This window comes from Ranitomeya variabilis, chromosome 2, assembly GCF_051348905.1.
Source record: "Ranitomeya variabilis isolate aRanVar5 chromosome 2, aRanVar5.hap1, whole genome shotgun sequence".
NCBI classification, from domain to species: domain Eukaryota; kingdom Metazoa; phylum Chordata; class Amphibia; order Anura; family Dendrobatidae; genus Ranitomeya; species Ranitomeya variabilis.
The window spans coordinates 394,065,243-394,079,347 of NC_135233.1; positions in this window are offsets into that span (position 1 = coordinate 394,065,243).

Sequence of the window (14,105 nt, forward strand, 5' to 3'; positions counted from 1 at the left end):
CCAACCATCTCCCAGGGCCTGTCCACCGCTGGCAGGGGGTAAAGCAACCCAGCTGGCCATTGCCGAGGAAACTTGTTCTTGGCGCAGGAGACACACGCCCGAACATAGTCTGCGACGTCACGAGCCATATGCGGCCACCAGTACATCCTCGCTAAGAGCTCAGATGTCCTCTTGGTCCCGAAATGTCCACCCACCCTGGATGAGTGAGCCCAAGAGAGAACCTCCGGTCACAAATTAAATGGAACGAAAGTCTTGCCTGGGGGCACAGACTCTAGCGAAACCAGAGCCACAGTTCTCATGCTCTCTGAAGGGACAATAAGCCGAGGCTCCTCCTCCTCTGATGACACTACAGAGCAAGAGAGAGTGTCGGCACGAACGTTCTTCTCCCCGGAAAGAAAATGGAGGGTGAAATGGAACCGGGAGAAGAACAGGGACCATCTAGCCTGACGAGAATTTAGCCGCTGGGCTGTCTGTAAATACACCAAGTTCTAGTGGTCTGTGAACACCTGGAAGGGAAAGCGAGCTCCCTCCAGAAGATGTCTCCACTCTGAGAAATCCAACTTCATAGCTAGCAACTCCCTGTCCCCGATGGAATAATTCCTCTCCACTGGTGAAAAGGTCTTAGAAAAGAAGAAGCAAGGATGCTTCCGACCTTGAGCATCCTTTTGGAAGAGGACTGCTCCAGCACCAATGGATGAGGCATCCACCTCCATAATAAATGGCCTATCTACGTCGGGGTGATGTAGAATGGGAGCGCTAGCTGTTATGACCCCAATGGCGAGGGTCTCAGAGGAACGTGGAAGTCTGCAGAATACAAAAATCCAGCTCATAGGGCAGTGGTAACTGGGTTGACCATATATCTACTCCTAACGCCAACACTAGAAGTAGCCGGGGATCATTCCTACGTTGATTCTAGATGACACGCGCCAGCCGGAGAATCTAGCTACCCCTAGTAGAGGAAAACAAAGACCTTTCTTGCCTCCAGAGAAGGGGACCCCAAAGCTGGATAGAAGCCCCCCACAAATAATGACGGTGAGGTAAGAAGAAATGACAAACACAGAAATGAACCAGGTTTAGCACAGAGAGGCCCGCTTACTGATAGCAGAATAAAGAAAGGTAACTTATATGGTCAACAAAAACCCTATCAAAATCCACACTGGAAATTCAAGAACCCCCGAACCGTCTAACGGTCCGGGGGGAGAACACCAGCCCCTAGAGCTTCCAGCAAAGGTCAGGATATAGATTTGGAACAAGCTGGACAAAAATACAAAACCAAAACAAATAGCAAAAAGCAAAAGGCAGACTTAGCTGATATAACTGGAACCAGGATCAGTAGACAAGAGCACAGCAGACTAGCTCTGATAACTACGTTGCCAGGCATTGAACTGAAGGTCCAGGGAGCTTAAATAGCAACACCCCTAACTAACGACCCAGGTGCGGATAAAAGGAATGACAGAAAAACCAGAGTCAAAAAACTAGTAACCACTAGAGGGAGCAAAAAGCAAATTCACAACAGTACCCCCCCCTTAGTGAGGGGTCACCGAACCCTCACCACGACCACCAGGGCGATCAGGATGAGCGGCATGAAAGGCACGAACTAAATCGGCCGCATGAACATCAGAGGCGACCACCCAGGAATTATCCTCCTGACCATAGCCCTTCCACTTGACCAGGTACTGAAGCCTCCGCCTGGAGAGGCGAGAATCCAAGATCTTCTCCACCACGTACTCCAACTCGCCCTCAACCAACACCGGAGCAGGAGGCTCAGCAGAAGGAACTACAGGCACAATGTACCGCCGCAACAAGGACCTATGAAATACATTGTGAATAGCAAACGACACAGGAAGATCCAGACGAAAAGATACAGGATTAAGGATTTCCAATATCTTGTAAGGCCCAATAAAACGAGGTTTAAATTTGGGAGAGGAGACCTTCATAGGAACAAAGCGGGAAGAAAGCCACACCAAATCCCCAACGCGTAGTCGGGGACCCACACCGCGGCGGCGGTTGGCAAAGCGCTGAGCCTTCTCCTGTGACAACTTCAAGTTGTCCACCACATGATTCCAGATCCGCTGCAACCTATCCACCACAGAATCCACCCCAGGACAGTCAGAAGGCTCCACATGACCCGAAGAAAAGCGAGGATGGAAACCAGAGTTGCAGAAAAAAGGCGAAACCAAGGTGGCGGAACTAGCCCGATTATTAAGGGCAAACTCAGCCAACGGCAAGAATGTCACCCAATCGTCCTGATCAGCAGAGACAAAACACCTCAAATAAGCCTCCAAAGTCTGATTGGTTCGCTCCGTCTGTCCATTAGTCTGAGGATGGAAAGCAGACGAAAACGACAAATCAATGCCCATCCTACTACAAAAGGATCGCCAGAACCTGGAAACGAACTGGGATCCTCTGTCTGACACAATATTCTCAGGGATGCCGTGCAAACGAACCACGTTCTGGAAAAACACAGGAACCAGATCGGAAGAGGAAGGCAGCTTAGGTAAAGGAACCAAATGGACCATCTTGGAGAAGCGATCACATATCACCCAGATAACGGACATGCCCTGAGATAGCGGAAGATCAGAAATGAAATCCATGGAGATATGTGTCCAAGGTCTCTTCGGGACAGGCAAGGGCAAGAGCAAACCGCTGGCACGAGAACAGCAAGGCTTAGCTCGAGCACAAGTCCCACAGGACTGCACAAATGACCGCACATCCCTTGACAAGGAAGGCCACCAAAAGGACCTGGCCACCAGATCTCTGGTGCCAAAAATTCCCGGGTGACCTGCCAACACCGAGGAATGAACCTCGGAAATGACTCTGCTGGTCCACTTATCCGGGACAAACAGTCTGTCAGGTGGACAAGACTCAGGCCTATCAGCCTGAAATCTCTGCAACACACGTCGCAGATCCGGAGAAATAGCTGACAAGATAACTCCATCTTTAAGAATACCAACAGGATCAGCGACTCCAGGAGCATCAGGCACAAAGCTCCTAGAAAGAGCATCGGCCTTCACATTCTTTGAACCTGGTAAATACGAGACAACAAAATCAAAGCGGGAGAAAAACAATGACCAGCGGGCCTGTCTCGGATTAAGGCGTTTAGCAGACTCGAGATACATCAGATTTTTGTGATCAGTCAAGACCACCACACGATGCTTAGCACCCTCGAGCCAATGACGCCACTCCTCAAATGCCCATTTCATGGCCAACAACTCCCGATTGCCCACATCATAATTTCGCTCGGCAGGCGAAAACTTCCTAGAGAAAAAGGCACAAGGTTTCATAACAGAGCAACCAGGGCCTCTCTGCGACAAAACGGCCCCTGCCCCAATCTCCGAAGCATCCACCTCAACCTGAAAGGGAAGTGAGACGTCAGGCTGGCACAAAACAGGCGCCGAAGTAAACCGGCGTTTCAACTCCTGGAAAGCCTCCACGGCAGCAGGAGCCCAGTTAGCTACATCGGAGCCCTTCTTGGTCATATCCGTCAAAGGTTTCACAATGCTAGAAAAATTAGCGATAAAACGACGGTAGAAGTTAGCGAAGCCCAAGAACTTCTGAAGACTCTTAACTGTCGAGGGCTGAGTCCAATCAAGAATAGCTCGGACCTTGACTGGGTCCATCTCCACAGCAGAAGGGGAAAAAATGAACCCCAAAAAGGGAACCTTCTGTACACCAAAGAGACACTTTGAGCCCTTGACAAACAAAGAATTTTCACGCAAAATTTCAAAGACCAACCTGACCTGCTCCACATGCGAATCCCAATCATCAGAAAAAACCAAAATATCATCCAGATAAACAATCAAAAATTTATCCAGATACTTCCGGAAAATGTCATGCATAAAGGACTGAAAAACTGAAGGCGCATTGGAGAGCCCAAAAGGCATCACCAAGTACTCAAAATGACCTTCGGGCGTATTGAATGCGGTTTTCCATTCATCACCTTGCTTAATGCGCACAAGGTTGTACGCACCACGAAGGTCTATCTTGGTGAACCACTTGGCACCCTTAATCCGGGCAAACAAGTCAGACAACAGCGGTAAAGGATACTGAAATTTGACAGTGATCTTATTTAAAAGCCGATAATCAATACAAGGTCTCAAAGATCCGTCCTTTTTTGCCACAAAAAAGAATCCCGCACCAAGAGGGGAAGAAGACGGACGAATATGTCCTTTTTCCAGAGACTCCTTGATATATGAACGCATAGCGCTTTGTTCAGGTACCGACAGATTAAACAGTCTTCCCTTAGGAAATTTACTGCCTGGGATCAAATCTATAGCACAGTCACAGTCCCTATGAGGAGGCAGTGCACTGGACTCAGACTCACTGAAGACATCCTGATAATCAGACAAATACTCCGGAACTTCCGAAGGCGTAGAAGAAGCAATAGACACAGGCTGGGAATCCTCATGAATACCACGACAGCCCCAACTTGAGACTGACATAGCCTTCCAGTCCAGGACTGGATTATGGGTCTGTAACCATGGCAGCCCTAAAACGACCAAATCATGCATTTTATGTAAAACCAGGAAACGTATCACCTCGCGGTGTTCAGGAGTCATGCACATGGTAACCTGAGTCCAATACTGCGGTTTATTTGCTGCCAATGGTGTAGCATCAATACCCCTAAGAGGAATAGGATTTTCTAATGGTTCAAGAGTAAAACCACAGCGCTTAGCAAATGAGAGATCCATGAGACTCAGGGCAGCACCTGAATCTACAAACGCCATGACAGGATAAGATGACAGTGAGCAAATCAAAGTTACAGACAGAATAAATTTAGGCTGCAAATTACCAACGGTGACAGGACTAACAACCTTAGCTATACGTTTAGAGCATGCTGAGATAACATGTGTAGAATCACCACAGTAGTAGCACAAGCCATTCCGGCGTCTATGAATTTTCCGCTCATTTCTAGTCAGGATTCTATCACATTGCATTAAATCAGGTGTCTGTTCAGACAACACCATGAGGGAATTTGCGGTTTTTCTATCACATTGCACCGAATTAGGTGTCTGTTCAGACAACACCATGAGGGAATTTGCGGTTTTGCGCTCCCGCAACCGCCGGTCAATTTGAATAGCCAGTGCCATAGTATCATTCAGACCTGTGGGAATGGGAAAACCCACCATAACATTCTTAATGGCTTCAGAAAGGCCATTTCTAAAATTAGCGGCCAGTGCACACTCGTTCCAATGTGTCAGCACGGACCATTTCCGAAATTTTTGGCAATACACTTCAGCCTCGTCCTGCCCCTGAGACATAGACAGCAAGGCCTTTTCTGCCTGAATCTCAAGATTGGGTTCCTCATAAAGTAAACCGAGCGCCAGAAAAAACGCATCAAGATCAGCCAATGCCGGATCTCCTGGCGCCAGCGAAAAAGCCCAATCCTGAGGGTCGCCCCGTAAGAACGAAATAACAATTTTTACTTGCTGAGCAGAATCTCCTGATGAACAGGGTCTCAGGGACAAAAACAATTTACAATTATTCACGAAATTCCTAAACTTAAACCTGTCTCCGGAAAACAGTTCAGGAATCGGTATTTTAGGTTCTGACCTAGGATTTCTGATAACATAGTCTTGTATGCCCTGCACACGAGTAGCCAGCTGGTCCACACTTGTAATCAAGGTCTGGACATTCATGTCTGCAGCAAGAATAGCCACTCTGAGGTAAAGGGGAAGGAGAAAAAAAAAAAAAACTCAGAATCTTCTTTCTTATAATCCCTCTTCTGCAATGCATTAAACATTTAATACTGGCCTGGCAAACTGTTATGACCCCAATGGCGAGGGTCTCAGAGGAACGTGGAAGTCTGCAGAATACAAAAATCCAGCTCATAGGGCAGTGGTAACTGGGTTGACCATATATCTACTCCTAACGCCAACACTAGAAGTAGCCGGGGATCATTCCTACGTTGATTCTAGATGACACGCGCCAGCCGGAGAATCTAGCTACCCCTAGTAGAGGAAAACAAAGACCTTTCTTGCCTCCAGAGAAGGGGACCCCAAAGCTGGATAGAAGCCCCCCACAAATAATGACGGTGAGGTAAGAAGAAATGACAAACACAGAAATGAACCAGGTTTAGCACAGAGAGGCCCGCTTACTGATAGCAGAATAAAGAAAGGTAACTTATATGGTCAACAAAAACCCTATCAAAATCCACACTGGAAATTCAAGAACCCCCGAACCGTCTAACGGTCCGGGGGGAGAACACCAGCCCCTAGAGCTTCCAGCAAAGGTCAGGATATAGATTTGGAACAAGCTGGACAAAAATACAAAACCAAAACAAATAGCAAAAAGCAAAAGGCAGACTTAGCTGATATAACTGGAACCAGGATCAGTAGACAAGAGCACAGCAGACTAGCTCTGATAACTACGTTGCCAGGCATTGAACTGAAGGTCCAGGGAGCTTAAATAGCAACACCCCTAACTAACGACCCAGGTGCGGATAAAAGGAATGACAGAAAAACCAGAGTCAAAAAACTAGTAACCACTAGAGGGAGCAAAAAGCAAATTCACAACAGCTAGCGAACTGTGTCGTAATCGAGAGAAAGGCCTTGGAGATCTCTTCCGACCACAACTTGGGATTTGCCCCCTTCTTGGTGAGGGCAACCAAGGGAGCTACCAAAGTTGAGAAGTGGGGGAACTGGCGATAGTAATTAATGAACCCCATAAAGCGCTGCACCGCTTTGAGAGAATGGGGTTCCTGCCAGTCCATCAAAGCCTGTAGCTTGGCAGGATCCATAGCCAATCCCTGGGCAGAGATGATATAGCCAAGGAAAGGCAAGGATTCCTGCTCAAACACACACTTCTCCAACTTGGCATAGAGGGAGTTAGCCCGTAGGAGTTCGAAGACCTTGCAAACATCTCTCCGGTGGGAGTCTATATCTGGAGAGTAGATGAGAATATCATCCAGATAAACTACGACCGATGTGGAAAGCATATCCCGGAAGATGTCGTTTACAAAGTCTTGGAAAACGGCTGGGGCATTACAGAGCCCGAAGGGCATCACCAGATATTCATAGTGCCCATCCCTGGTGTTTAAAGCCATCTTCCATTCGTCCCCCTCACAGATGCGAATCAGGTTGTAAGCACCCCTCACATCTAATTTAGTAAATACCCTTGCTCCCCGTAGCCTATCAAAAAGCTCACATATCAGGGGTAGAGAGTACTTATTTTAACGGTGATGGCATTAAGACCTCTGTAGCCTATGCATGGACGCAGTTCTCCACTCTTCTTCTGTACGAAGAAGAACCCAGCCCCTGCAGGTGAAACTGACTTCCTAATGAATCCTCTTGCCAGATTCTCTCGGATATACTGTGACATTGCCTCCGAGAGAGACAAAGGATAGACTCGACCCCGGGGAGGCTCAGCACCAGGCAAGAGATCAATAGGGCAGTCATAGGGGCGGTGAGGCAGAAGGGTCTCCGCAGCCCTTTTGGAGAACACGTCCGCATAGGGCCAATATTGCTTGGGAAGAGAGGATAAATCTGCGGGTACATCAGTAGTAGCAACCTGAATGCTCTCCCTCTGACATCTACCCCCACAAGATTCACCCCATCCTAAAATTCTGCCTGTGGACTACTCGATATGAGGAGAGTGATACCGTAGCCAAGGTATCCCTAAAGGCCCCGTCACACACAGCGACGCTGCAGCGATACAGACAACGATGCTGATCGCTGCAGCGTCGCTGTTTTGTCGCTGTGTGGTCGCTGGGGAGCTGTCACACAGACAGCTCTCTCCAGCGACCAACGATCAGGGGAACGACTTCGGCATTGTTGAAACTGTCTTCAACGATGCCGAAGTCCCCCTGCAGCACCCGGGTAACCAGGGTAAACATCGGGTTACTAAGCGCAGGGCCGCGCTTAGTAACCCGATGTTTACCCTGGTTACCAGCGTAAATGTAAAAAAAAAACAAACAGTACATACTCACCATCTGATGTCCGTCAGGTCCCTTGCCGTCCGCTTCCTGCTCTGAGTGAGTGCCGCCGTACAGTGAGAGCAGAGCGCAGCGGTGACGTCACTGCTGTGCTGTGCTCTCACTGTACGGCGGCACTCAGTCAGAGCAGGAAGCGGACGGCAAGGGACCTGACGGACATCAGATGGTGAGTATGTACTGTTTTTTTTTTTTTACATTTACGCTGGTAACCAGGGTAAACATCGGGTTACTAAGCGCGGCCCTGCACTTAGTAACCCGATGTTTACCCTGGTTACCAGTGAAGACATCGCTGGATCGGTGTCACACACACCGATTCAGCGATGTCAGCGGGACCTCAACGACCAAAAAGGCCCAGGCCATTCCGACACGACCAGCGATCTCACAGCAGGGGCCGGGTCGCTGGTACGTGTCACACATAGCGAGATCGCTACTGAGGTCGCTGTTGCATCACAAAACTTGTGACTCAGCAGCGATCTCACTAGCGATCTCGCTATGTGTGACGGGGCCTTAAAGGGATCTCATCAATTCCCTCAGGAATGACGAGCAGAGATATAATCTCCTGATGAGATGGCGACATGGACAGAATGAAAGAGATGGTCTGGTGTGTTATCTGTGAGGGCAATGTTGACCCATTCACCACTCGTACAGTTACTGGTTGAGCTAGCCTTACCAGGGGTATTGCGTGACGTTGGGCGAAGGCAGAAGACATAAAATTGCCCTCCACTCCAGAATCCACGCAGAGCTCTACCAAGTGAGTTAATGAGCCTATTGTAATTGTCCCCTTAAAGGACAATTTGGAGGCAAACGTCGCCGTTTCTAGTGTACCTCCACCTACTACCACTAGACGCTGACGTCTCCTCGACCGTTGGGGACATCTGGTGGCAAGATGTCCTGACTGCTGGTAAACTTGACAAACCTGGAGTGCATGAGCGGTCCGGGACTTAGATCCCGCTCGTGACACTTCCATGGCCTTATGTGACTCAGGGGCCTGAACTGGAGATTCCAAAGGTTTGGCTAACGTGGGAGCCAGCTGAAACCTCTGCCTACACTGGGCCCGCTCTAACCTCCACTAGTGAAAACGGAGGTCAATACGAGTGGACACTGCTATTAACTCCTCCAGTGTGGCGGGAATCTCCCTAGTGGCCAGGGCGTCCTTCACGTGGTCAGCCAGCCCCCTCCAAAATATCGGAATAAGGGCTTTATCTGACCACTGCAGCCCAGATGCTAGGGTGCGGAAGTGGACGGCAAAATGGCTGACCAAGGACGAGCCCTGAGTCAATGCCAACAGTTGGGGCGTTGTATCATGGGTGACACAAGGTCCTAAAAAGACCAGTTTCAGAGTGCTCAGGAATAACGAAGCACTCTGCACCACATGATCGCCATGCTCCCACAGCGGCGTAGCCCACTCCAACGCCCTGTCCGACAGGAGAGACACAATAAACCCCACCTTATCCCGCTCTGTAGGGAAACGAGAGGCCAGAAGCTCGATGTATAGAGCAGTGACTCATGAAACCCCTACAAGACTTACTATCACCAGAAAATTTTTCTGGCAGCGGGAGGCGAGATAGAGTCGGTAGAGGGGTGGCAGTGGACAATGTTGCTGCAACCACGCTAACAGCCTGAACAGCAACTGCGGTTACATCCACAGCTGAGGTTGTGCACTCAAGAGCCGCCAACCTACCCTCCAGCTGCTGGATGTACAGCAAGGATTGCTGTTTGTCTGTCATTACTAGCCAGACCCTGGCGCTAGTGTAATGTTAGGGCTAGCGGAACGCACCAAATAATTAAAAAGATAGAGTAAGGTGCGTTCGCAGCCCGGGGTCCACTGTGCAGAGATGGAACCTGGTACTATGTAATGACGGACTATATGGCAGTACAATGTGGATACACACACGGGTTAACTTCACCCAGTGTGAAGGAAGCGAACCCTGTTGCGTCACAGGGCCACGGTACCGCACCAAGAGCGCAAGCAAGGAGTCTCAGAACTCAATCCAAAGACACAGGATTTGAATTTAAATAGACCTCTTGCGCTCGACACCGCAACTGGGGTGTCAGAGTGAAAGAAATAAAATTAATAAAGATGCACGAAAGTGCGTGCGGTGCCGCACTGGCGGACGCCACTAACCACCCAGGCTTGGGTCAGGAAAGCGCTGTGAAAGTGCATGGCGCCGCACTGGCGGTCACAGCAATAGACGCTGTTTTATGTGTTACGTGCTGATGGCTAAGTCGGGTGCTAGATGGCAATCATCCACCTTACGCGAGCAGTCATACAATAGGGATGGGATATTTAAGGACGACTTGCACTCATCAACACACACACGAATACAAATGTACACTAGCGCATGGCCATGCGGTCATGCGAACCTTTTATAGCTGCAGCATGTACAGGACCTTCCCAGAAGGACCAATGGGAGGTTGCCACAGAAGTTGAGCACCTTCAGGACCTTCCTGGAAGACCAATGTGATCTGCTGCAGTATCTGAGCATGTAACCCTCAATCTCCAATGGGAGATCTTGCCCTGGGCATGCTCAAAAGGGGAAAAGCAGGACAGTCCCAAAAGCGTCTGCTCGCCGCTGCCCAGCACTGGCTTCAATGGCAGAAGCTGGAAAAGCAGCAGTAGCGCTATGCACAGAGTGAGACTGACCAAGATGCTGGGAGCGATGTCTCCCCTGAGCAGACTCCACTGCAGCTGGAGAAGAATGGGAGACCACAGCGGAGATGGTTCGAGATTCCCCCTGTGCTGAGGCGGGAACTCGGCATCCAACACTTTGAAAGTGTCCCCAAGTGCAGTTGCAAAAGCCATCAAGCGCTACAAAGAAACTGGCTCACATGAGGACTGCCCCAGGAAAAGAAGACCAAAAGTCACCTCTGCTTCTGAGAATAATTTAATCCGAGTCACCAGCCACAGAAATCGCATGTTAACAGCAGCTCAGATTAGAGACCAGGTCAATGCTACACAGAGTTCTAGCAGCAGATACACCTCTGTTAAGAGGAGACTTTGTACAACAGGCCTTTATGGTAAAATAGCTGCTAGGAATCCACTGCTAAGGACAGGCAACAAGCAGAAGAGACTTGTTTGGGCTAAAGAACCCAAGGAATGGACATTAGACCAGTGGAAATCTGTGCTTTGGTCTGATGAGTCCAAATTTGAGATCTTTGGTTCCAACCACCGTGTCTTTGTGCGATGCAGAAAAGGTGAACGGATGGACTCTACATGCCTGGTTCCCACCGTGAAGCATGGAGGAGGAGGTGTGGGGGTGCTTTGCTGGTGACACTGTTGGGGATTTATTCAAAATTGAAGGCATACTGAACCAGCCTGGCTACCATAGCATCTTGCAGCGGCATGCTATTCCATCCGGCTTGCGTCAACAGGACAATGACCACAAACACACCTCCAGGCTGTATAAGGGCTATTTGACGAAGGAGAGTGATGGGGTGCTACTCCAGATGACCTGGCCTCCACAGACACCAGACCTGAACCCAATCGAGATGGTTTGGGGTGAGCTGGACCGCAGAGTGAAGTCAAAAGGGCCAACAAGTGCTAAGCATCTCTGGGAACTCCTTCAAGATTGTTGGAAGACCATTTCCGGTGACTACCTCTTGAAGCTCATCAAGAGAATGCCAAGAGTGTGCAAAGCAGTCATCAAAGCAAAAGGTGGCTACTTTGAAGAACCTAGAATATAAGACATAATTTCAGCTGTTTCACACTTTTTTGTTAAGTATATAATTCCACGTGTTAATTCATAGTTTTGATGCCTTCAGTGTGAATTTACAATTTTCATAGTCATGAAAATACAGAAAAATCTTTAAATGAGAAGGTGTGTCCAAACTTTTGGTCAGTACTGTATACTCGGTGCGTTCCGCCAACCCTAACATAATACAAGCGCCAGGGTCTGTCTAGTAAATGGCGGACAAACTGCAATCCTTGCGGTACATCCAGCAGCTGGAGGGTATGTTGGCGGCTCCTGAGCGCACAACCTCAGCTGTGGATGTTACCGCAGTTGCTGTTCAGGCTGCTAGCATGGCTGCAGCAACCTTGTTCACTGCCACCCCTGTTCCGACTCTATCTCGCCTCCCGCTGCCAGAAAAATGTTCTGGTGATAGTAAATCTTGTAGGGGTTTCGTGAGCCAGTGCTCAATACACCTCGAGCTATTGGCCACACATTTCCCCACAGAGCGGGCAAAGGTGGGATTTATTGTGTCTCTCCTGTCGGACAGGGCGTTGGAATGGGCTACACCGCTGTGGGAGCATGGTGTTCATGTGGTGCAGAGTTCTCCGCTGTTCCTGAGCACTCTGAAACAGGTCTTTTTAGGACCTCAAGTCACCCATGATACGGCGCTCCAACTGTTGGTTTTGATTCTGGGCTTGTCCTTTGTCAGCCATTTTGCCGTCCACTTCCGCACCCTAGCATCTGAGCTGGAGTGGTCAGATAAAGACCTTATCCCTATATTTTGGAGGGGGCTGGCTGACCACGTGAAGGACGGTCTGGCCTCTAGGGAGATTCCCGCCACACTGGAGGAGTTAATAGCCGTGTCTACTCGTATTGTTCTCCGTTTTCACGAGCGAAGGTTAGAGCGGGTCCAGTATAGGCAGAGGTTTCGGCTGGCTCCCACATTCGCCAAACCTCTGGAATCTCCGGTCCTGGTCCCTGAGTCATATGAGGCCATGGAAGTATCACGAGCGGGATCTAAGTCCCGGACCTCTCGTGCACTCAAGGTCTGTCATGTTTGCCAGCAGTCAGGACATCTTGCCACCAGATGTCCCCAGCGGTTGAGGAAACGTCAGCATCTAGTGGTAGTAGGTGGAGGTACACTAGACATGGCAACGTTTGCCTTGAAATTGTCCTTTAAGGGGACAATTACAATAGGCTCATTCACTCACTTGGTAGAGCTCTGCGTGGATTCTGGGGCGGAGGGCAATTTTATGTCTTCTGCCTTCGCCCAATGTCATGCAATACCCCAGGTAGTGCTAGCTCAACCAGTAACCGTACGAGTGATGAATGGGTCGACACAGCCCTCACAGATAACACACCAGACCATCCCTTTCACTCTGTCCATGTCGCCGTCTCATCAATAGATTATATCTCTGCTCGTCATTCCTGAGGGAATTGATGAGGTCCTGTTAGGGATACCTTGGCTACGGTACCACTCTCCTCATATTGAGTGGTCCACAGGCAGAATTTTGGGATGGAGTGAATCTCGTGGGGGTAGATGTCAGAGGGAAAGCATTCAGGTTGATACTATTGAGGTACCCGCAGATCTATCCTCTCTTCCCAAGCAATATTGGCCCTATGCGGATGTGTTCTCCAAAAGGGCTGCAGAAACCCTTCCGCCTCACCGTCCCTATGACTGTCCTGTTGACCTCTTGCCTGGTGCTGAGCCTCCCCGGGGTCGAGTCTATCTGTTATCGCTCCCAGAGATGGACGCAATGTCACAGTACATCCAGGAAAATCTGGCAAGAGGATTCATTAGAAAGTCAGTGTCACCTGCAGGGGCTGGGCTCTTCTTCGTGCAGAAGAAGAACGGGGAACTACTTCCATGCATAGACTAGAGGGGTCTTAACGCCATCACTGTTAAGAATAAGTATCCCCTGTCCCTGATATCTGAGCTTTTTGATAGGCTTCGGGGAGCAAGGGTATTTACTAAACTAGATCTGCAGGGTGCTTACAACCTGATTCGCATCCGTGAGGGGGACGAATGGAAGACGGCTTTTAACACCAGGGATGGGCACTATGAATATCTAGTGATGCCCTTTGGGCTCTATAATGCCCCAGCCATTTTCCAAGACTTTGTTAATGATATCTTCCGGGATATGCTTTCCACCTAGGCCGTAGTCTATCTGGATGATATTCTCTTCTACTCTCCAAATATTGCCTCCCACCGGAGAGATGTTTGCAGAGTCTTCGACCTCTTACGAACAAATTCCCTCTATGCCAAGTTGGAGAAATGTGTGTTTGAGCAGGAGTCCTTACCTTTCCTGGGCTGTATCATCTCCGCCCAGGGATTGGCTATGGATCCTGCCAAACTACAGGCTGTGATGGACTGGCAAGAACCCCATTCTCTTAAAGCGGTGCAGCGCTTTATGGGGTTCATTAAATATTATCGCCAGTTCATCCCTCATTTCTCAACTTTGGTAGCTCCGTTGGTCGCCCTCACCAAGAAGGGAGCAAAT